This window comes from Pongo abelii, chromosome 22, assembly GCF_028885655.2.
Source record: "Pongo abelii isolate AG06213 chromosome 22, NHGRI_mPonAbe1-v2.0_pri, whole genome shotgun sequence".
NCBI classification, from domain to species: Eukaryota; Metazoa; Chordata; class Mammalia; order Primates; family Hominidae; genus Pongo; species Pongo abelii.
The window spans coordinates 26,310,806-26,337,533 of NC_072007.2; the positions used below are offsets into that span (position 1 = coordinate 26,310,806).

Below are 26,728 nucleotides of genomic sequence, written 5' to 3' on the forward strand. Positions count from 1 at the left end.
TTTATCAATAGTTTGCTTCTTACTGAGTAGTATTCCAGGGTATGGATATACTACATTTTAACCGCTCATCAGCTGAAGTACATCAAGGTGGTTTCCAGTTTGGGGCTATTGTGAATAGAGCTTCACGTATAGATTTTTCATGTAAATAGAAATTTTTATTTTGGGGGAATAAATTCCCATTAGTCAAATTGCTGGACCATATGTTAAGTGTTTGTTTAGTTTTTAAAATAATTTGGCAAACAATCCCCAGAGTGGCTGTATCATTTTACACTTCTGTTAGCAATATATGAATGATCCAATATACTCACCTACATTTAGTGTTGCCACTACTGTTTTGTTTATGTTAGACCTTCTAACAGGTATGTGGTGATAGCTCATTGTGGTTTTAATTTGCATTTCCCTAATGTGCTTGTTTGCCATCCATATAGCCTCTTGGGTAGCATGTGTTTTATATGTTTTGCCCATTTGCCATTTAGACTGTCTGATTTTTTGACTGTTGAGTTGTGAGAAGTCTTTATGTTTTCTAGATACTGGTCCTTTTTCAGATAGATGGTTTGAAAATATACTCTTCCAATCTGCGGCTTGTCTTTTCATTCTCTTAATGGAATTGTTGGGAAGGAAGTACAATTTCTCCTCAACGCTCATAAATTCATAGTTCAAACAGACTTCAGTAGCAAAAGACAGATTAACAAGAGAAAAACAATCAAGTTTATTAACATGCACAGTGCATATCACTCGGGAGAAACTTCAATGACAGGTAACACAAGGGAGTGGCTTAGAAATCTGGTTTATATAGAATCTTCGACAAACAACAATATATTTTAGAGAAGTGACATGACAAAGAAAAGCAGTTTTAGGCTTCCAGAGGCAGGAAGCTGTGGGAAGTTAAATATATAGAAAAAAACTAATGGAGTAAGGTTTGTTTGTAGATTCCTCTGGTGCCATCTCTCAGCTGATAAGAGTTGTTTCCAGAAAGAATTTATACCTTCTCCTTACATGGAAAAGGGGGAGGATAGACAGAGCTATTCCTTTGTTGGCTGTTTCGTGATTGCCTTTAGCTCAACAATATTTGTGTCACAGAGGCACATTTTGGGGTGACATCTTCTGGTTTCCTTCAGAATGTTTTATGGAGCAAAAGTGTTTAATTTTGATGAACCAACTTACCAATTTTTCTTTATGTATAGTGATTTTGTTATGAATTCCAGTAACTCTTTGCCTAGTTCCAGGTCCTAAAGATCTTGTTTTGTTATTTTCTAAAAGTTTTATAGTTTAATGTTTTACATTTAGGCCTGTGATCCATTTTGAGTTAATTTGTATGTAAGATGTGATATGTAGATCAAAATTCTCCCTCTCTTCCCCTTCACTCCCCTCCTCTCTTTATTTGTCTCTCTCTCTGTCTCTCCTGTGGGTGTCCAGTTGCTGTGACACCATTTGCTGAAATGACTATCTTTTTTCTATTGAATTGGTTTTGGGTCAGTCATGGCTGTGGTCCCAGTACTTTGGGAGGCCGAGGCGGGTGGATCATTTGAGGCCAGGGGTTTGAGACCAGCCAGGCCAACATGGCGAAACCCCGTTTCTACTAAAAATACAAAAAGTTAGCCAGGCATGGTGGCACGCGCCTGTAATCCCAGCTACTCAGGAGGCTGAGGCAGGAGAATAGCTTGAACCTGGGAAGTGGAGGTTGCAGTGAGCCAAGATCGTGCCATTGCACTCCAGCCTGGGTGACAGAGCAAGACTCTGTATCAAAAAAAAAAAATGGTTTTGTATCTTTGTCAAAAATCAGTTGTTAGTTGGGCGTGTATATATGAGCCTTGTTCTAGATTCCCTGTTCTGTTCCATTGATTGGTGTGTCTATCTCTTTGCCAATACCGCCACACAGTCTTGATTAGAGTCACATAGTAACCTACTACTATTTTTGTTATTACTAATTTATTTTACATATATTATTAGGTCTAATGTTAGTATATTATACTAGTTAAAAATCAGTCTTTACATCAAATAGACTAATTCCTGCTGCTATATATTTTTTCCCAAAATTGTTTCAGTTATTCTAGTTCCATTACATTTCCAAATACATTTGGAATACTTTTATCTATATCTATAATAAATCTTGCTGGGGTTTTGGTCAGAACTGAATTAAATGTGTATATCAGTTTGGAGAGAACTAACATCTTTGTTGAGACTTGCAATCCATGAACATAACAATATCTCTCTCCAGATCTCTTAGGTTTCTTATCAGCATTTTGCAGTTTTCATCACACAAGTCCTGTACATGTTCTTTTATCTACACCTAACCAGATCATTTTTTTAGCAATTCTAGATAGTATTGTATTTTTACCATCTTGTCTTGTTGCTGATCTTAGGGAGAAAGCATTTAGTTTTTTACCATTAAATATAATGTTAATTATAGGATTTTTTTTTCGTAAAAGTTCTTTATCAAGTTCAGAAAGTTCACCTGATTTCCTAGTTGTCTGAGAATTTTTAGTCATGAATGGGTGCTGAATTTTGTCAAGTGCTTTTTTTTATTTTTGCTTTGATATTATCATGTGATTTTTCTTTTTTAGCCTGTTAGTGTGGTGAATTGTACTGATTGATAGTTGAATATTAAACTTGCTTTGCATCCCTAGAATATACCTCACCAGGTTACTGTGTACTAGGTTGGTGCAAAACTACTTGCCATTTTGGACCACGACTTTTGAATCATTAAAACTAGGCTCAAACGCATTTGTATTAATCAAAATAAGAACCATTACAATCAACACAATTTTGCCAAAAAGAAATAAGTTTGTTTACTCATGTAGCACAAAAATCCATGCTTTGAGATTCGAGGAACTTTTGGAAAGCACTTTCTGCATCCTGCTGGTTGTGGAAGCGTTTTCCCTGCAAAAAGTTGTCGAGATGCCTGAAGAAGTGGTAGTCGGTTGGTGAGAGGTCGGGTGAATATGGTGGATAAGGCAAAACTTCATAGCCCAATTAGTTCAACTTTTGAAGTGTTGGTTGTGCAACATGCAGTCAGGCATTACTGTGGAGAATAATTGGGCCCTTTCTGTTGACTAATGCCAGCTGCAGGCATTACAGTTTTCGGTGCATCCCATCGATTTGCTGAGCATACTTCTCAGCTGTAATGGTTTCACCAGGATTCAGAAAGTTGTAGTGGATCAGACCGGCAGCAGACCACCAAAGAGTGACCATGACCTATTTTGCGTGCACATTTGGCTTGGGGAATTGCTTTGGAGCTTCTTCTCGGTTCAACCCTGAGCTGGTCATCACAGGTTGTTGTATAAAATCCACTTTTCGTTGCACGTCACAATCTGATCAAGAAATGGCTCATTGATGTTGTGTAAAATAAGTGAAGACGGCACTCCAAAACGACGATTTCTTTGATTTTCACTCAGCTCATGAGACACCCATTTACTGAGCTTTTCACCTTTCCAATTTGCTTCAAATGCCGAAAGACCGTAGAATGGTTGACGTCGAGTTCTTTGGCAACTTCTCATGTAGTTGTAAGAGGATCAGCTTCTCAGTTGGTCATTGTTAACTCCCAATGGCCAGCCAATATGCTCCTCATCTTCAAGGCTCTTGTCTCCTTTGCAAAACTTCTTGAACCATCACTGTACTGTAGGCTTATTAGCAGTTCCTGGGCCAAATGCATTGTTGTCGTTGATGTATTACCCATTTTGAACTCAAATAAGAAAATCGCTTGAATTTGATTGTTGATTAACGTTATTTCCATAGTCTAAAATAAACAGCAAGTAATAAGTCATTAGCAAAAAACACAAAGTGAGAAATGCCCATTAAAATGATGTATAACATAACCACATTTATTTAAGAATGTATTTCTTTTTTTTGATATAGAGTCTTGCTCTGTCGCCCAGGCTGGAGTGCAGTGGCACGATCTTGGCTCACTGCAAACTCCACCTTCTAGGTTCACGCCATTCTCCTGCCTCAGCCTCCCAAGTAGCTGGGACTACAGGTGCCCGCCACCACGCCCAGCTAATTTTTTGTATTTTTTTTTTAGTAGAGATGGGGTTTCACCATGTTGGCCAGGATGGTCTCGATCTCCAGACCTCGTGATCTGCCCACTCAGCCTCCCAAAGTGCTGGGATTACAGGCGTGAGCCACCACGCCCGGCCAAGAACGTATTTCAATACAAATGGCAAATTCCAACAATGCACTCACCTAATATAATTCTTTTTTATATATTGATGAATTTTATTTGCTAATATTTTGTTAAGAAATTTTGTGTCCATATTCATGAGACATTGTTCTATGGATTCCTCCTCTTACACTGTCTTGTCTGATTTACGTATCATGATAATGTCAACTTCATAAAATAAATTGAGAAATGTTCCCTCTTCCCTATTTTCTCAAAAAGTTTATGTAGAATTGGTGTTAAAACTTTCAATAATGGCCAGATGCGGTGGCTCATGCCTGTAATCCCAGCACTTTGGGAGGCCGAGGCAGGTGGATCATCTGAGGTCAGGAGTTCGAGACCAGCCTCACCCACATAGTGAAACCCCATCGATACTAAAAATATCAAAATTAGCCGGGTGTGGTGGCAGGTGCCTATAATCCCAGCTACTAGGCAGGTTGAGGCAGGAGTATTGCTTGAACCTAGGAGGTGGAGGTTGCAGTGAGCCAAGATTGCACCATTGCACTCCAGCCTGGGCAACAAGAGCAAAACTCCATCTCAAAAAAACAAGCAAAAAAAAAAACCTTTCAATATTTGTTACAATTATCCAGTTAAATTATCTAGGCCTGGAGATTTCTTTTTGAGAGAGTTGTTAAATTACATGTTCAATCTCTTTCTTTCTTTCTTTTTTTAAAATAGAGACAGGGTCTTGCTTTGTCACCCAGGATGGAGTGTAGTGGCATGGTCATAGCCCACTGCAGACTCAAACTCTGGGGCCCAAGCCATCCTCCCACCTCAGCCTCCTAATTAGGTAGGATTACAGGTGTGCATCACCACAACTAGCTAATTTTTTAATTTTTTCATAGAGATGGTGTCTCACTATGTTGCCCAGCCTGGTCTCAAACTCCTGGCCTCAAGTGATCCTCCTGCCTTAGCCTCCCAAAGCACTGGGATCACAGACATGAGCCACCATGCCTGGCCTTCAGTTTTCTTAATAGTTATAGGACTCATTTCAGGGCTCATTATAGGGATCAGTCAAGTGATCTAATTCATGTTGAGTGAGTTGTGGTAATATGTGTTTTTAAAAAATTGGTTCGTTTCATCTAAGATATTCAATTTATGTGTTTAGTGTAGTTGGCAGTGTTCCCTTATTATGTTTTGCTGTTTGATATGCCCTGTTTCATTTCTGATATTGATAATTTGTATATTCTTATTTCTCAGTCTTGCTGAGGGGATGCCAATTTTATTAATCTTTTCAAATACACGTTTTTCATCGATTTTTCCCTGTTGTTCTGTTTTCATTTTTGTGTACTTGTGCTCTTATTTTCTTTCTCTTCTGCTTTAGGCTGATTTTGCTCTTCTTACTCTTGTTTTTTCACATTAGACCTTTGATTATAGATTTGAGACTTTTCCTCTTTTCTAGTTTATACATTTATTGCTATTACTTTCGCTGTGAGCACTGCTGTAGCTGTGTCCCACAAATTTTGATATGTTGTATTTTCATTTTCATTCACTCCAATTTATTTTTCTTTCACTTGAGACTTCCTCTTTGACTCATTAATTATTTAGGAGTATGTTAATTAGTTTCCAAGTGTTTGGAGATTTTCCTGTTATCTTTCTGTAATTGATTGCTATTTTGATTATATTGTGGTCTGAAAACACTTTCTGTATGATTTCAGTTATTTTTAATTTGTTGAGATGTGCTTTACGTGCTATATAAAGTGATCTATCTTGGAATATGTTTGTTTGTGGGCACTTGAAAATAATGTGTATTCTTCTGTGGTTGGGTAGTGTGGTTAATAATGTCAACTAGATTCTGTTGGTGAATGATTTGTTGGATTCTATATCGTTGATAATTATCTGTTTAATTGTTCTGTCCATTATTGGGAGATGTGTGTCAAAGTATACAACTATAAATGTGAACTTGTTGGCCGGGAGCGGTGGCTCATGCCTGTAACCCCAGCACTTTGGGAGGCCAAGGCAGGGGGATCACGAGGTCAGGAGTTGGAGACCAGCCTGACCAACATGGTGAAACCCCGTCTCTACTAAAAATACGAAAATCAGCCAGGCGTAGTGGCATGCACCTGTAATCCCAGCTACTCAGGAGGATGAGGCAGGAGTATTGCTTGAACCTGGGAGCCGGAGGTTATAGTGAGCTGAGATTGCACCACTGCGCTCCAGCCTGGGTGACAGTGAGACTCCATCTCAAAAATAAAACTAAAACTAAAAATAAAATAAAAATAAAAATAAATTGAACTTGTCTGTTTCTCTTTTCTGTTTCATACTCTACATATTGAGCAGCTTTGTTTTGGTGCGTACACATTCAGGTATGCTATGTCTTCTTGTTGGATTGTTTCTTTTATCATTGTGTGATGTCTACTTGTGTCTCTGGTAATTTTCTGTCCTTGGAAGTCTAATTTATTTGATATTATTAAAGACACTCCTGTTTTCTAATGTTTGACTAATATGCCTACTTTAATCATTTTACTTTCAACCTGTTTATATTGTTATATTTAAATTTTCATTGTAGACAGCATATAATTGGGCCATGATTTTTAAATCCACTGTGCAAATCTCTGCCATTTCATTGGTATATTCAAACAATTCACATTTATTTCAATAATTTATTTATATGATTTAAGCCTTCCATTTGAATAGTTCTTTTTTGTTTGTTCTTTCTGTTTTTTATTTCTCTGAGTTTTGTCTCCTGCCTTTTTGTGGGTTACTTGAACAAATTTTAACATTTTTAGAATTTTGACATATCTAGAATTTTTTTTACTAAATTTTGTTATGTAATTTTTTAGTGGCTGCTTTATGTATTATATTACATATACATAACTTATCACAGTCTACTAGTATCCTCATTTTACCATTTCAAGCAGTTAAAAAATCTTACCTACTTTTGTACCTTCACTCTTACCCATTTATAATATAATTGTCTTAGATATTTCCTCCACATGCGTTTAGCACTATACCAGACAGTGCTCTATTTATGTTTCCACAATCAAATATAATTTAGAAAACTCCAGAAAAGGAAAGTCTACTCTATTTATCCATATTTGTATGTACTAAATTATTTCTTCCTTTCTAAACTTCCAAGTTTCCCTCTTTTGTCTTTTCCATTCTGTGTAGACAACTTCCTTAGCCATTCTGTCAGGTTAGGCCTGCTAGTTGAAAATTATTCTAGTTTTCTTTATCTAACAATGTTTTCTTTTCCCCTTCATTTCTGAAGGATATTTTCTATGGATATAAAACTCTAGGTTGATAGTTCTTTTCTTTCAGCAAGTGAAACGGTCATGTCCTTTCCTTTTGGCTCCCGTGGTTTCTGATGGGAAACCCACTGTCTGAATCATTTTTCCTCTATAGATAAGACCGTGTTTTTTTCCTGCTCTTTTCAGATTTTTTCTTTAAGTTTTTGTAAGTTTTACTATGATATGCTTTGGTATAAATTTCTTTGGTTTTATTCTGTTTGTGGTTTGCTCAGCTTCTTGAATCTGTGTCCTTTTTGCTATATTTTGGAAGTTTCCAGCCACTATAGCCACTATTTCTTTGAGGATATTTTAAGCATTGCCCTTTTTCTCCTCTCTTTCTGGGATTCTAGTGATACAGATACAAACGTTTTATTTTTTGTTATAGTTTCACAGTTGCCTAAGTCTCTGTTTTTAAGTATAGTTTATTTCTGTTGTTCAGATTAAGTTATTTCCATTATTCTTTCTTCCAGTTCACTGATTCTTTCTTCTGCCTTCTCCACTCTGCTGTCAAGTACATCCTCTTAGTTTTTGATAATTTCAATTATTTTATTTTTCTGTTCTAAAATTTTATCTGATTATTATTTGTATCTTCTATTTCTTTGTCAAAACTTTTACCTTTTTTGTTTGTTTCAACCATGCTTATAATTGCCCCATGGAGCATTTTCATGATAGCTGCTTTAAAATCTTTGTCAGATAATTCTAACATCTCTGTCATCTCAATGTTCACATGTATCAATAGCCTTGTAAAAATTCAGTTTGAGAACTTCTTTCTGCCTTGTGTGACAAATGATTTTCAGTTGAAACCTGGACATCTTAGGTATTATGTATGAGGCTCTAATTCTTATTTAAATGTTCGGTTTTATCTGGCTTCTTCTTACACCACTCCAGCCGGGAAAAGGGAGCATGCCGCCTTGTTACTGCCAGATATGGATAGAAGTAGCTCCTGCTCTTCAATGAACCTCCATTGGTTTCTGCTACCAAACTGACCTCCACTGATATCGTCCTGGCTAGAAAAAATGGAGTAGTTTGTTGCTGCTCTTATTGTGATCTTCACCAGTACTTTAGAAGTTGAGGGATAGCAGGGTAGCCTCATTACAGCTGGACAGTTTCAAATGTTCTCCATCTCCACCAAACCTCCTTTCATACTACCTCAGTGGAGAGGGAGATGGATACCTCATTATTGTTGAGTTTGGGGTGGAAGTCCAGACTGCCCATTTAGTCAACATAGACACTGCATGTAAGGTAAGAGAAGAATCTTGCTAACCCCCGGCAGGGATGAAACTCCTAGATTCCTGCTCAGACTTCTTTTACACTACTCTGGGCGCTGGAAGTAGAGGGTGTTGGAATACCCTGGCAAGGATCAGCATCTGGGCTTGCCACTTTGCCTTTGCAGGTGTACATGGGGATGGGACCATAATTCTTTTTGTGGTGTTCAACGAGAGCAAAATGGTATTGCTTTCTGTCTTTCTAGGCTGCCCCTTTCTTGTTCCTTTGACTAGAGAGAACAGCCTTTTGTTGGAACTTTGTTTTTTGGTCTGAACCAGTTGGCATTTCTGGGTTGCAGGCTTCTTCAGCTCTGAAGTTTTGATGTATAAGGTAAAAATTTAAAATCCATGTCATTCCTTGAGTCCTTCAGTCTCTAGCTAGTTTTTCACCTTCTCTCAGCTTTTCAGAGTCTCTTTAAATTTCTTAGATGTGTAATGAGGAGGGATTTTAGTTGTACCTAGAAGGGGGATTAGAAAAAACTATGTCTACTCCAGCTTTCTAGAAGTGAAAGTCTCCCATTACTTTGCTTCTTTTTAAAAATTGTTTTTAATTGGGAAGACAGCATACAATTTTCACATCAGATTCTTTCAGGAAGTTCAACAGAATTATACAAAACTAATCATGAATTTAGTATTAAAAAGGAAACCTTCAGACAGAGAAAATGTCTCTAATTTATTTTTTAATATCCATTTTACTTCCACTTTGAAATATCCATCGGTTTGTTTCTTGACAAGTTTGTCTCTTTTAGGACCTGCAACATCTCTGTTTAGTAGTGAGCTTTTCTCATTTAAAAGTACTTACTGAATGACTCCCACATGGGAGTCACGTCAATTTCCTTCACTGATGCTCCCCTATGCCTATCAGAAGGACTGGCACATACTAGGACTTAATAAATAATCTGCTGAATAAGTGAATGAGAACTGGAAATTTAAATTTTTATGTCAATGAATGTGTCATCTACTTTCTTGTTTTGCTGAATCATGGGGCTTAAGTTTCTGCCAAGCACTCTTTAAATATGTGCTTAGGACACTAGCAGATTTGTCCAGAATTTTGCAACCTAGAAAAAAAGCAATTTTAATTTTAGCCCATGTGTAAATTTTTAGTTTATGGTTTAGAATTGCATTATTTTGAATTACAAATGGGGAGGACGACATGATGGTTCTCACGTGTGTGTATGTGTGTACGCACATTCACTCCTATCATTGCTAAAGAAAGTCACCTGAAGGACATGGCACAAAAACAACTGCAAACCATTTTTATTTCTGTTTCCTAGATGCCTGAATCTTTTTTCAGATTTTTTTCTATTAGACAAGTCACAGTTTGATTATCTTTGAAAGTTATTGCTATGTATTGTGCAGTGTGTGTGTTTATACATGGAAAAGGGGCAACATTAATCCATCATTTGGGGAAGACACTGAATATAATGTTAAATTTTTTGCAAACAATCATACTTTAGATAAAGATTCTCCAATTATTGCAACATTTTTAAAAAATAAAGTTAAAGGACATGGTTCTTTTTAGTGCCACTCAGTATGTTTGGTTTCAGTACTAATAATGCTTGCTTTCCTGTTTGGCTTTAAATTCTGCTTAAGGAAATTGTGAAAAATTTAATTCACTCTACTTTTATTAGAAAGTATAGAAATGTTCGTGCATGGGATTCATTGCCTGCTAGAATGGAAATTCATTGGGGAGGGGAACCATTTCATTTTACTACCTAAGAGCTGTTGACACAGTCCCTGCATCTTTCAAAGGCATCTTTCATGCCACACGGGCAAACTGTAGCCAGCGAAGAAACAGAAAGAGCCCTTCTCACATATGTCAATCTCAGAAAACTTGCATAGCAGCTGTGCTAGGTACTGATGAGGATTACTATAGACCCAGTTGCGGGGTTTTATGTGGATAAAGAGACAACTGGCTTTCTCAGGGGAGCACTTTGTTGGAGATTGCAGCAATAGTGCATCCCCACTGTTGCTAGAAGACACTGACCATGTAGTACAAAATCAGTGCCAGATAAAATCAGAAAGTAACAAAAAGCAAGAAGAAAACCCGGAGTTTTTTTAAATCTTAAAGTGAGAGACGAAAACAAATGTTCTGGGCTTGTTTCATTCACTTGTGAGGAAAAGGAGACAGACGAAGGGATGCCTTTAACTCAGAAAACTTGAAGGGCTTTCAGTCTTTTCATTTGAGAACCATTTGGGTGTGTTGAGAAAAAAAGTTGCAGAGTAGGCATGTTCAGACCTTTATTTGCTACATTTGGTAGGAAAGATTTTTTTTTTCCGCTCTTAACTACAAGAAGCCAGAGTTTTCTGTGCAAACGAAACAGGCGTTGCAAGAATCAGATTCACTTTGGACGACTCTTCACATTCCAAGTCATCATTGCGTTAGGCAGCACAATTCCATCTCTGGTTGATGGGCAGAAAAAGTGGGCAGCTTGCCAGGTAGACGTTTCCATGACTCCCAGCCCCCAAAGGTGATGCGTTTTTCAGCTAATTCAATGAAGAGTGGGCTGAACTTTGGGTCTAAACGAGACAATAGCTGCCTTCGCAGTATCAGCAGAATGGTTGATGGGAGTGCACTCTACATTTGGCAGAGAATCATGTGACCTTACGACTGAGATTTTGTGATGGTGCCAACGGAGACTTGGAAAGCAGCAACCGTCCTGACTTTTTTCTTCTTCTCTAACGTGGCTCAGAAAATGGTGGATCTTAATACTTGACTTTAGCCAGACTCAGCAAGCGACTGAGCTTTGAAGCACAACTTCGCCTTTATGCTGGGTTTTTGGCAGGCCACCAGGAGGCTGTCCCTTTCACGCCTGATAAATTCTGCTGCTTATCTCTAAATAGAAAAAAAAAGAAAAAAGAAAATAATAATAGAATATTGAGGCATAACAAGTGAATTCTAAAATTGTATGTGCTTTTTGTTTTTTTGCCTTTTCTGACTGGTGATTTGTATTTTTATTTTATTTATTTATTTATTTTTTAGGTTACTACCCTTTCTGCTTGTAGAAGAATCCAAGTAGTTGGGTCTTTTTTTTTTTTTTTTTGGTTTATAATGAACAGGCATTTGAACTGGGCAAACAGGACGACAGCAGCAGTGAGCATGAGATCATTGCATTGCAGCAGTGTAGCAAACTGGCACCTTGCCTTTGCACCCCTTTGGTTCAGGAGACAAACGTGTGCAATCCTCATTTCTAAAGTCAGCACAGCCTGGAAGGATTCCTGGTCTCTCCCACCTTCTACCATTCTGCTGCCAGTGACGGCAAGGATTGGTGTAGCTTCTGCGCAGTGCTTTGTGCCTGGAATACCGAGAAGGAAGAAAAAGAAGACGAGCACCCTGGTCCTTTTCTCAGAAATTACAGGCGCCCTTGAAGAAAAAATCTGAGTGTGTCCTACTACATGCAAGAGTGCTGAAAAAAAAAAAAAAAAAGAGACGCTCCTGCTCAAAAACAAAAACAAAAGCAAACAAACAAAAATCCAAACCAAAACAAACCAAAAAAAGCAAACATTGGCTGTATAACTACAGAGACATCGGGCTTTGTAAATCAGCTTTTTAAGTCAACATAACCAAATGAGCCTTCTTTATTTTTATTATTTCAAACCATATGGCATAATTAGCAATATATTGCACTTGGTGAAATCGCACCTTTCATATCAGGTATAACTTTTTTTGTTGTTTTTTCTTTTAAAGGCTACTGTTATATAAAAGGGAATCCTTGAACTTTCAATTTACTCTTATTTAACTCATTGCCCACTTTACTCTTATTAACTTTTTCCTTTTCCTCTCTTGCTCTAATCTTGATTAGAATAGAAACTTAAGGAAAGATAGAAAAATCTCTATGAAAAAGACAATACATGTTTTTATGTGGGGTATACACAGAAGTTTTGGAAAGATATTAATATATCTGTGCTTTTTGTGTGCAGTATTAGTTTTTGCTATGTAAGAAAAGTGAATGTTTAGACCTAGTGGGTAAAAAAAGTAAATCTTTCATGTGACTTATAATTTGAAATGTGAAAGAAGAAACTTTTAAAACTTGTAGAAAAGGATTATATTAGAATATGCATTGAATTACTGATAAATAAGATTGCTTTTGGGGAAGTTATATTCAAATTATTTACAAAGATTTCAGTAGAACAAAAATAGGGATGAAAAGAGCATGTTCTCAGTTGCTAGGTAGAAAAGAAGCTTCTTTCATAATAATATGCTCTTTTAAAATACATTTTAAAAGAAGTACTTGTCCTAGAGCAGTTGCAAAAAGCATTGGAAATATCAAGTGTATTAGAAAAAGTACATGCAAACTTGTTTTAAGTTCAGAGCAATGTATGGGCTCAGCAGATAACTGCATTGCATTGTAATTATTTTGTGTGTTTGTAGAAGTAAATTGCTAAGCAATTTAAGCATTTTATTAAAAAAACAGTTTTGCGTGGTTCAGTGTGAAAGGATTAGCAGATGCATTCCAGCTATTTTAGTTTTGATAAAAAATGTTTCTAAACAAGTGTAAAAATAATTTTTAAAAGAGAATGCTTTTGAAAAATTCAGCAAGTATCAATGAAAACTGTAATTTGCATACTAAGAATTGATGTTATAATATTTCGGTAAAAATATACTTTGGTAATCTGTTATGCTTTTAAAATCATATTTTATTATATTACAAATATGTAGGGCAAACAATGAAAAATATAGAACTGATTAATTCTGCCTTTGTGTTTGCTATTCTTTGAACAATTACAGGAAATTGCAAAATCCCTATATACTGATAACATTCAAATAAAACATTTTGTTGATTATTGTTCACTAATTATTTACAAAATAGCTCTTGTACCTCCACGCTGCCTCAGCTAATGGTACACCAACTTTCACAGGCTTAATTAATATTGATAAACCTGTTTCCATGTTTCAAGATCCTTTAGTTTAAAAACATTATTTTAAATGTTATTTTTAGCAGCCATTAATCTCTACACTCTTAATTATCTTATTAAGCTCCATGCCAAATCCAAATCTCTTTTCAGCTTTCACTACTTCATTGTGCAAAACCTAGTCGCTTCTTTAACAGCCATCGTCCTTTCACTTTCAAAACTGTTACTGTGAAAACAACACGAACCAAAATGAACGCATAAATGCAAACTATGAAACCACTTTATATGTCATATGAGTAGCCTGGGTGGGGCCCTATGAGTCTTCCAAGCCTTTAAAAAAAATACTTTAAAAGGTTTTGCCCATTTTGATATCGTGTTTTCTTCTCGATCGTCTACCCTCATTCCCACTATCCACTCAGATGCTCCTCCTAGACAGCAGTTGTCTGATATTTCTCCTTTTGTGGTTGTTTTAGGGAAAAACTTAAAATGGATATGAAAAGTGAAGAAAGTGATCATAGGAGAAAACCATTTCAGGTAAAAATAAAAAACAAAGAGCAAATAAGATTTAATATTTTTAAAGAAAAACAACATTCTTTTGACTGTGTTTTGTTATAAGAATTCATTTCATATTCTTTATGAGTGTAGCTGTTGAAATTTTATCGATGGTTTTCATTTGAAAATGTGTACTATGACCTGCCTTTGTGAAAAATTTCTTGTGATCAATTGGGCAGTTTGTGTCCCATTGAATATATGTCTGTGTATCCATACGCTTAAGATAGGTGCAATACGGTTTACTAGAAAGCTTTATAGGAAAAGAAAAAAATTATATTTTCCTGTTTGTTGTACCATATAAAAGGAAGTGAAATCAGGAGGAGGGGAATAAGGTCATGCTTTTTCATCTTTTTTACATGACCTGATAAGACAATGAAACCAAAACATGCTTTCTTATAGTTATGGTAAAACTAAACCCAATGCTGCCTCTTATTTCACATTTGCATTTATAAATATATGTTGAAATATTTTTACTACAACTGAATGTATGATTGTTGATTATTTACTATAGTTTTTAATAATTATGAGGACAATTTAAGAATAAATAATGGTTTAAAATTATGTAGAACACATGATCTATATAAAGGCTATAAAACGTATTTATTTCAAAATATGCAAAATCACTAAGCAATTAGTATGTAGTATTATTTTACACAATAAAGATATAATTAGGAAATGCTAAGTGATTATAGATGTGAAATGATTAATGATTGTACAACTTATCATTTTGTTGCAGTTGAGTTTACAGTCTTAAAAAACGTGTATGTGGCTGGCTTTATGTTTACTCGTTTGTGTGTTTGCTTGTTGTCTGGTGGTTTAAAACATTTTTTAGTAATATTTTACTTTTGCCCAACCCGTTGACCGGATGAGAGTTGTGTGTAGCCATGCATTTTAAGTGTATCTTTTTTGAACAATAAGTTTAAATATATTTTATTTAGGAAAGAAGATATCCTATGTCATGTAGTACATCTGGAGTATAAACGTTAGTGTGGAGTATTAGCAATCATGCCATTATCGTGCCATTTAGTTTAGTTTTATATTAACTCATCCAAATATTGTAAATTTTAGCAACATTCCAACTGTAGACACAGATGTATATATTTAAGGCTGATAGTAACTTCCTGTATTCTCTACCTAGTGAACAAGATCTTACTGTTTTATGAGAAAGTTATAATGTTACCAATTCCTTGAAACCAGTAACTAAACTAGTTTTATAAAAATTAAAATAAGCACGGTCTAATTCATACACAATTAACTTAATAGTTAATTTGGTTTTAATTATAGGCTCGTAATACTACATTCATGCCTCACAATTACATAATTCATACATGCATGTATGGATTCTTTTTTCTTTTAGAACTCATCATCAATTAGAATAGTTTAATTCCAAAATATTTACTATTGAAACAAAAGCAGTTCGTGAAAAATTTTTCAATAAACTACTTTTTAAATTCTCATGCATATAAATTTGTATTTAGTTTTGAATATTTATGAAGGCCTTTAATGGAGAATATGCATCCTTAGAATTCAGCATTTAAAACATTTACACTAAAGGATCAATATTATTTTTGACTCTTAATAGCATCAGATATTTACAACAAATTCTATATTAATAGGGGGCCCATGCAAGATGTTGCCCATTGGCATAAACCCGTAGATCCGATCTTGTGGTAAAGTGGACCGCACAAGCTCGCTTCTATGGGTCTGTGTCAGTGTGGTAATCTGACAAAATGCTATACACAGTGCCGTTCAATAATAGTACAGTAAAATCCTGTTAAACTCCAGTTGATTATATACTTTCGAAGTAATTACATTTTCCTTTGTTTTTAATGTTTATTTTAATCGTTGTCTGTCTTACAAGGCAGGCTTCAATTCTCAACAACTTGGAAGTGTTTATATCACACCCAGTCAAGTTCGATTCCATGTACAGTAAATTGCATAAGAAAGTTGAACCTTTATAGCAGGGTTTGGACCAGGATCTGAATAGATTCTGTTCAGAAACTTCAGTGCATACTGTAGTCCTTAGTGTACCTCTTCAACTTCAGTAAGAAAATTAAAGACTACCATTGGATTTATATGTTTTTATTGAGCCTATTTCTCCTGAAAAAATGAGGCTGAATGCAATTGACTTTTACTATTAATTGCTACTAGAACTATGGCAGGTGAGATGGTCAGAAGAATTTTACGTGACCTATGCTGGAAACCCAAGTGTTTAGGTTAGTCCTATGAGAAACAGTTAAAGTTTACTGGTAAAATGTTAGAATATTGTATCTATATCCTTGCCAAGCCCTTAGGTGTATGGCTGCCATATTTGGAGGAGCTGACTGAAGATATGATAAGGAGTTTGAAGCAACATTGGAAGCTGTGTGCATCCGGGTTGAGGTAGTAGGTTGTATGGTTTAGAGTTACACCCTGGGAGTTAACTGTACAACCTTCTAGCTTTCCTTGGAGCACACTTGAGCCATCGAGGAATTCTTCATCACTTTAACCTGATTGAGCCAATTTCTGTGCAAGAAGGTAATGTGTCATGAGTATCTTGGATCATTGATTTGGGCCTTTATTACATTAAAGTGATCATTTCAGCCCTATTAGATTATTCCATTTGTATCTGCTTATGAACAACGTCAAAATGGTATTTCTAATGGGTTGTCACTCCGTGTTCAAACGTTTTAAGAAAATTGTAGGTAGTGACTTAAATTGCATTAATATTAAAGCTTTTTATCATCTATAGATTAACAAAATTCAGACCTTAATTTTCAAATTGATCATTGGTCTATTTATATTGGTTGCTTAGACACTATAATAAAAAACGTCTGCTAGAGTTAATAGCTCCCATAGCACATTATTTGAGTTTTCCTTATGACACATCACTTTCTACCTTATGTTATGGCTATTTATGTGCTTGCTGATTTTTTCCACACTAGACTGTAAGCCCCTTGAGGGCAAAGTCCATGTTTTATTTTTCACTGTATCTCCTCCAATGCCTTACTCATAATAAGCGCTAAATATTTATTGGATTAGTGAATGGAGTATAAGACCTCACTCTGTGATGAGTTTCTATTGAATATTTGAATGAGTTATGACAGTGGTCAAACATCTGAGTTTTATTTATTGCTCCTAAAACTGTTTAAATTTAAATCCTGGACTGCTCCGCATCAGTAATACATGTGTCGATTTTTGACTGTGTTGAATGTGTTCATTCATCCTAAACAGATAATTTAAAATTTAGAAGTACTTTTTATCTAGAACAAAAATAATAGAGCAAATTCATTTTTACTAATTAGTTCATGACAGTTTATGATCCTACACTTAGATAATTTGTATTTCTGTTGAATTTAAATACCTTTGTTTCCAGATGAATCGTTTTTCTTTTAGCATCAATTTCAACTAAATATTCTAAGTCTCATTTAACAATATGATTTTTAAAAATTAGGTTTGTGTCTTTTGTGTATTTCCCTCATCTCCTGCCCTTTATTTTTGTACAGCTATATCTGTTGAATAAACCAGAAGCAACTAAACCAGAAACATGCCAATAAATTAATAATAAATATGTATATAAAGTATAATTTGAGAATGTGAACACATTTTTGTTTAAAGGAAAGGCACTTTATAATATTCTTTATGTTACAAAGCGAATGGGACTCTTTGGAATCTTAGTTTGCTGTCAACTTTAGCAGCAGTTAGTGGTATAATTTGTGTAGTGAGGCTATGTTACACAGATCATCCTTCAGACACAGGGTTAAGTAGTTGTTGATGTTAGAACTTTAAGACTCCAAATATGAAACATGGAATACATTAAAGAGATGTTTAGATGCAAATATATATTAAGAACCTCAAGATACTGGCTATGTGGTGCTGACCTTTCTAGAATGCTCAGGCATCCAAAATATCTTAATTCCTAGAACTTGCTAACAATGTACTGAAGAAGGAATGTCTACCCCCAACATGTAGAACATGTGAGCCTTAGAAGGTGAATACCAGTCACTTCAAGCAAAATAATTTGATTGGTCTACAGTAGTAAAGACTATTTCTCTCTGTGAAAGAAAAATATTTGCAAGTACTAATCAAGAAGCAATGAATAAGAGGCAGTAGACATAGACCTAAAACAAACAAACAAAAAGACATGAAGAGATGAAAAGGAAAGTGACTCATAGCAAATAGGAACACCATTGTGTCTAATGATGGCAGTTCAACCCACGGATGTAAGAAAGGGACAACTAAATGGGTAAACAATTGTATCTTTATAAATAGTTTTTTCCTTGAGAGCCTGGGATCCCTTTCCTGTGTGTTTCTATGTATGTATCTCCCAATACTAGGTGTATTTATTTAGAAGCCAAATCTATTGATGGGCCAAATAGAATATGATTGCCAATAAATGTCTATTTCCTTACAGTGTAATGGAGTTAAGTGCCTCACAGAGGTCAAGTAAGATGTGCAGTTTAAGGATAATCTTACAAAAGTACGATAACGAATTGTTAGAACTACAGCCTCTTTTATATACTATCATCTAAAGTGAATGAGTATAATAAAAGAATAATTGAAGAATGGCAAAGATGTCTCTATGATTTATTATGTTAGTTATGTAGAAATCATAAGAAAAAATCTGGCCAGGTGTGGTGGCTTATGCCTGTAATCCCAGCACTTTGGGAGTCAGAGGCAGGTGGATCACTTGAGGTCAGGAGTTCGAGATCAGCCTGACCAAAATGGTGAAACCCCGTCTCTACTAAAAATACAAAATTAACTGGGCATGGTGGCACACACCTGTAATCGCAGCTACTTTGGAGGCTGGGGCAGGAGAATCACTTGAACTCGGGAGGCGGAGGTTGCAGTGAGCCGAGATCATGCCATTACACTGCAGCCTGGGCGACAGAATGAGACTCCGTTCTCAAAAACACAAAACAAAACAATGAAACAGAAAAAAATCTGCAAGGTGGAGGATATAGTTAGTACAATGAAGAAAATTTTAAAAACTTCTCTGTAGGGTAAGAACACTACATGGAAGAATTGTATGTTTGCCTTTGATTCATAATAAATTTTGCTACTCCAGGTATGAGGGCTATGTAACTTGCTACATGTTTATAAATAAATGGCAAATGTCAGATATATAAATTGATAGGATTTTTTAAGAAACCAAGATATAGGACCACTGCTGATGTCAGTAATTAAAAATAGTTAAATTATGTCTAAGAAATCAAAGCGAAAGCTTGTTCATATAGAGGGCTTATGTTCAGCTATGGGGAAACAACTACCCAGACTGAGTAATTGCCTTAAGAATTTTAAGTGGTCAAGTTTAACTGTAGACTGGGCTTTTCACATCTGGTAACAGAGTATGACAATTCAGGAAATTATTAAATATCAGTGAATCATACTTCATTTAACCAGTATTTCTTTTGATATTTTGGGGCACAAAGTTGGATATATCTTTATGTTCATACTGGTTGACTTACCTCAAATGCTTTGCGGGATGAGGCAGGAAGGAGTTTTAGAGTGGGAAGGGATGGAGGGAGAGAAGAAGGGAAGGAGGGAAGAAGAGTAAAATCAAGTGCAAAGCAATCAATTGAGCCTCACCAGAAAAGTACATTATTAGTTTATAAGAACTAATGAGAGAAAGTAACTATGAGAGAATCAGATAAATTACTTGGCAATTGGACTGAGTCTTTTTGAAAACAATCCAATAGTCCATGAACTATGTTATTAGAATAAATGAATGATTTCTGTAAATAATAATTTAGATTCTCTTCTTCCCTATTATCAAATGCTGACTAATGAGCACAGGTGATTCCTCAAGATTACCCAAATGATCTGATACAGGATTCTGTCTTCCTGAGCATTATTTCACACCCATGGCTAGTTTCTCTGCTACAGGATAGAGGAATAACTCCTGAGGTAACTGATCTTAACTCTATCTATACTTGACCTCTAAAACCCTTTGGGAATACTTGTGAAAGATATACCAGAAGAGTACTTTACTCTTACTTTAATTCCTACTGCCCAAGCAAAACTAGTACCTGTATTATTATGTCATTTAACATGATAATATCATGTTCATCTACAAATCCTTTACTGATTCTCTAAGATAGAATTTCTCAGTTTTGAATCCTCAAGGCCCTTGCCACTTTCATTCCCACAGGGATTTCTCTGACTTCTATTAGTAGTATTTACAAGTGTCCAAAGGGACTGTGACTTGCCTGTGTACCTCTTGTAATGCACATGCTTTACTTTTTTAACTATGGATATATTGAATCAATGCCTGTCATCTTGAGTTGAACTTTAGATCATTTATGGGCAATGATGAGAACTGCTACACACCTTACAATAAACTTGGTTTCAGCAGTAAAGTCATGGGTTACCCAAGACATCTCTAGACTCTCCAGAATGTATTGTCATGGTATTAGGAGTATTCTAACGGTGCCTAGGTCTGCAGCCCACTCTTGATTAAGCATGTGATATACCATTGGAAATGATTTAGGCAACCAGCCGATCACTATAATTTGTAATAAATCTAAGCCCCTTTATGTAAGAAATCCACGTCTGTTTCAAACTGACAGCTCCTACCATAATGTTTAGCTTATAGAATCCATTCACCATTCCATTTTGGTGAATGAGCAAAAATTTTTTAAACAAAATAAAAAAGTGTTATATATTGGAGCAATTCTATATTTAAGTAGACTTCTTCAAACTTTTAAAGTTTAGAATTTAAAATAAATTAGAAATATCACTTTTGGGGGGGAATTCTGTTTGATGATAATTCTTGATCTTTTAAAATTGGCATTGTCTTGTGTGTCCCTTAATTTTTAACCTTATTCTATGCTATGTGAAGGTGTGAATTAAATCATATTTCTCTCCTACATCCAATATCTCTTAAATCCCAATTTTGTTTCTCTTCATCTGAACTCTTAGAGTACTTCTTTGACTACAATCATTGTCAGCCTGTGTTTCTAGTTACTTTTTTGTATGTTTATGTAGTATATAAGAAGATTAGATCATAAGCTGTATAATTTGTGTAAATTTTTACACAATAGGCACTTTTCATTTTTACACAATAGGCACTTTTCACAATTCATTAATTGTGCTTTATTGAAATTAAAAATAAAATTGACACTTACTAATGATAAGAACCTTAGAGATCAAATGGCCCATTTTCCAGATGACCAAACTGAGGCCCAGTTTCTTTAATGATTCTGCCAAGGTCAGTCTACTAGTTATGGACATAACTCAGATTTCAAACCATTTCAGTGACCTATCCAAGAAGAAATATTTTAGAATTGCCATCATTAGATTTTTAGTTAGTACTCCATTTTAATGTGTCATGAAACAAATTTTAATAAAGTTGATTGAAATTAGAGAATAGACTTTTGTTTCCGAAAGGCTATAAATCACATAGTAATTTAGCTTCAAGCTCAAATATGATAGACATATAATTAAAATGATTTAAAATAAACTCATCTCTTCAATTCTTTCCAAGTACCATTGCACCCTCATTCTTCTAGGCAAAGAGAGGAAATTATCTACCTCAGTTACATTCTGATATTTCTCCTCCTTCTAGAACACTTCTCCAAGAGAGGAGAGTATGGCCTAGCAGTTGGTGGTATATCTTAAGCAAAAAGGAAAAAAAAAAAACTATATATTGTTCAATCTGTTAGCACTGTATCGCTCAGAAAAATGAAAGTTGATATTAAATGGTAATCATAACTAAATCCAACTTCAAGTTTCAGTTGTTCATGCCCTCAATGAGATAGGCAAGATATTATGTAAAGTGCTTTCACAGGGATCATAAACTTAAGTAACCTCTGGTTCCAGGTAGTATAAGCCAGACTTTTAAGACAAGGGGAAGTAATGGGGACTGTGGTAGACCAAAGAAGGCATATTTACCTTTAAGATATTTCAAAATAGGCCAATGCCGTGGCTTATGCCTGTAATCCCAGCATTTTGGGAGGCCGAGGTGGGCGGATCACCTGAGGTCAAGAGTTCAAGATCAGCCTGGCCAACATGGTAAAACCCCGTCTCTACTGAAAACACAAAAATTAACTGGGCGTGATGGTGGGCACTCATAATCCCAACTACTCAGGAGGCTGAGGCAGGAGAGTCGCTTGAACTGGGAGGCAGAGGTTGCAGTGAGTTGAGATCATGCCACTGCACTCCAGCTTGGGCCACAGAGCAAGACTGTCTCAAAAAAAAAAAAAAAAAAAAAAAAAAAGATATTTTAAAATAACTCTTGTTAGTCAGTATGAATTTGGATCCCAAGGGCAGCCAGTTTTCCATTTCTGATATGAAGGTGTCAGACAGTAAAGCAAAATTTCAAAAAACTTGTTATTTTGATGAAGCTAACAGCATCTTTTCATTAAGTTGAACTAGATAATTTGGGATAGCTTTACTACTCTCAAGTCATTATAAAGTTCATAAAAAAGACAACTTCTATGCTGACATTGTTATTTCAAATAGATATGTGTGGTGCATGACAGTCTACACGGTTTCTTGAATTTAACTGACCAATGAAAAATATTCATTCATCAAGCAATAATTAGCAACTGCAGTATTATTTTGATGTCATTTTAATAAAAGAAGTGTAGTAGTAGTAGTAATTGTAATATTCTTAGTAGGAATATGTAATTTTAGGTCTGTATTTGCATATAAACCTTAGTGTACAAAAAATGAAATTCATATAATTCTTATGCTCAGGTAATTAATGCTATAGATGGATAAATATATAGCATTTTCACGTTAGAAAAAACAAAATGTTAAATAGAATGAAGACTAAGTTCAAGTATTCTTATCTCCATATAAAGTCAGGCAACTGAGTAGAGTTCAAAAGTAAAGAAACATTGATATTGTTAATTATATTTTAATGTGTTATAATTAAAAGACAAATTATACATAAATCTGGAATTAGATAAGGTTCCTGTCCATAAATTTTCGATATAATTTAATCCAGTGAATATAAATGTGTAAAAGAGAAATGACAAAACCACTTATGAAAACACAGAGTTTCTAGTAGTAAAAAAACATGTATTGTCAATTTTGTTGTCTGTTGTAGAAGCCCTCTTATTTAATATAATTGGGATCAATAGTCAATGAGTTAATATACTCAGATATTAAAATAAATTGATCTTAAAAACAAATACATACACACAACCTACATTTTATTTAAATTTTAAACACTTGATTATATATTTATTTGCCAATAATTTTATGTAAACCAAGAACTTTTTTTTGGTTTACATTGTTGGTTACAGATTATAGTCATCCTTCCTTTCAATAAATCCTATAATGCATCATATATGATTTCTAATTTTTCATTGTGTCATGAATGTCTTTAAGTTCAAATCCAATGAAAAGAAATCTAAGAGCAGAATTCTACTTTCTCCAGTTTTTTTCTAAGCTTCTGAAATTGTCTTTCCCGCTTGTTATTCCATAGCATTATGGGGTTTTTTTCAAGTGACTGAATTTTATTAAATCTTCCCTAAATATTCAACTTAGAGGTATAGAACAACATTTCTCATTTTCTTTACAATTATATTTCAATTTGTTTATGTGATATTTAATTAAATTATGTAATTCCGTATATGCAAAACCGGCATAAACTGGTTTGGGAGCAAACGTAATGGACTCCAAGGAGGCATATAAACCACTTGGTGGGAGCAGACATATTCAATTGGGTGTTCCAGAAATCTTGATGGTGATGGAACTGTTCTCTCTGCACTGTCCAAAACAATAGCCACTGGCCACATGAAGCTATTGAGCACTTGAAGTATGTCTAGTGTGACTGAAAAAATGAATTTTAAATTTTAGTTAATTTTAGTTGACTCAAATTTAAATAGCTACTGTGGTTTTTAGCTAAGGCAGTAGGCTGTGCAGTTCTAGAGAGTAGCTCACTTGCATTTAGCATTTAGCAGCTGGGATATCAGTTAAGAATATTAGATAATCTGCAAAGTGGCTAATGGTTAAGAATACTACTGTAGTTGAATTAAGATACACTTAGGAAATGCAGATTGATTTGGAATGTGTTTGTTTTGCTTTTTTTTTCATTTTATCATCTTTTACATATGTCTTTTTTTCTATTTGAATCTAAATTTAGTTTTGAGGAATTTTTAAAACTTTATTCGAAATAAGGAAGCCAATGAGTAAAACGTTAAACACTACAGAGATTTACAGCTCTTTATGTAGCATTCAATTCAACAGAAAACTAATCAGAAAGTAATGACATTCCTTCTCATATTGGCAAAAATAAAATGTTCTTAATTCAGGATAATAGATCCATAGGAGCCATAGGATGAATTTGTTGAGTCTTTAGAACCTTTGAAATATTTATATTAATAGTTTAAATGTATGCGAGTGTGCTTGTATTTGTTTTGTTTGTTTGTTTGTTTGTTTGTTTTTGAGATGGAATCTCACTCTGTTGCCCAGGCTGGAGTGCAATGACACAATCTCGGCTCACTGTAAACTCTGCCTCCCGGGTTCAGGTGATTCTCCTGCCTCAGCCTCCTGAGTAGCTGGGATTACAGGTGTGTACCACCACACCTGGCTAATTTTTGTATTTTTAGTGGAGACGGGGTTTCACCATGTTGGTTAGGCTGGTCTTGAACTCTTGACCTTGTGATCCACCTGCCTCAGCCTCCCAAAGTGCTGGGATTACAGGCGTGAGCCACCACACCCTGCCCAACGTGCTCATATTTCTAAGAAAAACCCAGGCTCTGTCAGATTTTCAAGAGAGTGCATAATTCCCTCAAAAAGTCAGTAATAACTCTATGAGGTTACTGTTTAATACTTTTTGAGGTGCCTGAATTTAATTCAGTGTAAACTGTGATATAATCGAAAGCCTTCATTTACAAATACTGTAAATCTATCAATCCACATATATTTTAAATTTTAAAATTTATACATGTTATTAAATATGTAAAAATTGTATGTATTGCACAATATATAATTTATATGTAATTAATAATACATTTATAATTTAATTACTTAGATAAACCTGTGGAACAATGTTGACATAAGAAAAAAGGTAGCTTAATTCTTTGGAAGGACTAAATTAAATTGGATAGGTAAAATTGCTGTTATATTAAGTTTGAACATTTAACTCTAAATTACTGGACATATCATAAAAATATAGACTGAAGCCACCCATGGTGGCATGAGCCTGTAGTCTCAGCTACTCAGGAGACAGAGGCAACAGGATTGTTTGCATCCAGGAGTTTGAGGGTGTTTTGAGATGTCATCTCCAACCTGGGTGATGGAGGGAGATCCCATCTCTAAAAAAAAAAAAATAAAATAGATTGAGCCATCTCTCAGTTTTACAATATAAGTACATTTACTTTTTATTCATGAATAACTGGGCTTATTAAAGTGGTGCTTTATGAGTGAGGTTTATGAAACATAAAAAGATAGTCACTAGTTTCATGCTAAATGAGAGAACTTGCCTCATGTGAAAATATTGGGAAAATTAGAAAACTGTACTTTTTTATATGTTTTTAAAATAAAATATTTGTTTTAATGTATTTTTATGTTTCCCTTTTTAATCACAGTTGGTCCTTGAACATCACAGGGGTTAGGGGTCCTCACCTCCCAATGTAGTTGAAAATTTGGGTATAACTTTTGACTCCTCAAAAGCTTAAGTACTAATAGCCTACTTACTGATAACATAAACAGTTAATTAACATATATTTTGTATGTTATACGCATTATATACTATATTCTTACTCTAGAGTATACTTGAGGCTGGACGCAGTGGCTCACCCCTGTAATCCCAGCACTTTGGGAGGCCAAGCTGGGAGGATCACCTGAAGTCGGGGGTTCGAGACCAGCCTGACAAACGTGGAGATACCCCGTCTCTACTGAAAATACAAAATTAGCTGGGCATGGTAGCTCATGCCTATAATCCCAACTACTTGGGAGGCTGAGGCAGGAGTATTGCTTGAACCCGGAAGGTGGAGGTTGTGGTGAGGCAAGATCGCTCCATTGCACTCCAGCCTGGGCAACAAGAGCAAAACTCTGTCTCAAAAAAAAAAAAAGTATTCTTGAGAAGAGAAAATGTTATTAAGAAAATTGTATGAGAAAATATTCCACTGCTCATTAAGTTAAAGTGGGTAATCATAAAAGCCTTTATCTTAATTGTCTTCAAGTCGAGTAAGCCAAAGAGAAGGAGAGAGAGGAGGAATTGGTCTTGTCGCCTCAGGGGTGGGAGAGGCGAGGGCAGAGGCAAGAGAGGCAGGCACACTCGGTGTAAGTTTTATTGAATAAAATTCACATATAAGGGAACCTGTACAATTCCAACCTGTGTTGTTCAAGGGTCAACTGTAACATTTTTAATCTATCAACTACCAATTCCAAAGACACCAAGTAGGATGACTTCCACTGCAATAGTATTAGTCTTCTTATAAAAGTGAGAAAACCATGGTCAGGGAGTTTTATACATATGAATTCCTTACAGCCACATAAAAGGTAAATCCCAGACTGAAGCAGATGTATCTTACTCCAAAGGATTTGATTTTAATCATCTTGTTATAATGTCTCCTGTGACAGAGATTTAGAAACTTGAAAGCAGTAGGTATCCACAGTAAAAATTTGCAAGTAAGATTTTTCTCTGTTTTATTTAAATGAATGTGCAGCCTCCCCAGTCCAACTGACCAGCCCTTCCTGTGCTTTCAGAGACCTTTTCTAGACCAGTGTTACAATTT

The 26,728-nt window shown here is 35.2% G+C and overlaps 1 protein-coding gene across 7 annotated transcripts in view; it reads left to right on the forward strand.

The window, feature by feature from the left end:
• LOC100936428 (uncharacterized) overlaps window positions 1-26,728 on the forward strand; it is a 600,254-nt gene that overhangs the window by 480,970 nt on the left and 92,556 nt on the right. For 6 of the 7 annotated variants that reach the window (XR_008517430.2, XR_008517435.2, XR_008517431.2 and 3 more), the window contains exon 4: window positions 13,976-14,036. The gene's annotated coding sequence lies outside the window, so the exon portion shown is untranslated. Of the gene's footprint in view, window positions 1-13,975; window positions 22,254-26,728 lie in introns of those variants that run through there. The other variant, XM_063720861.1, reaches the window with a different exon arrangement.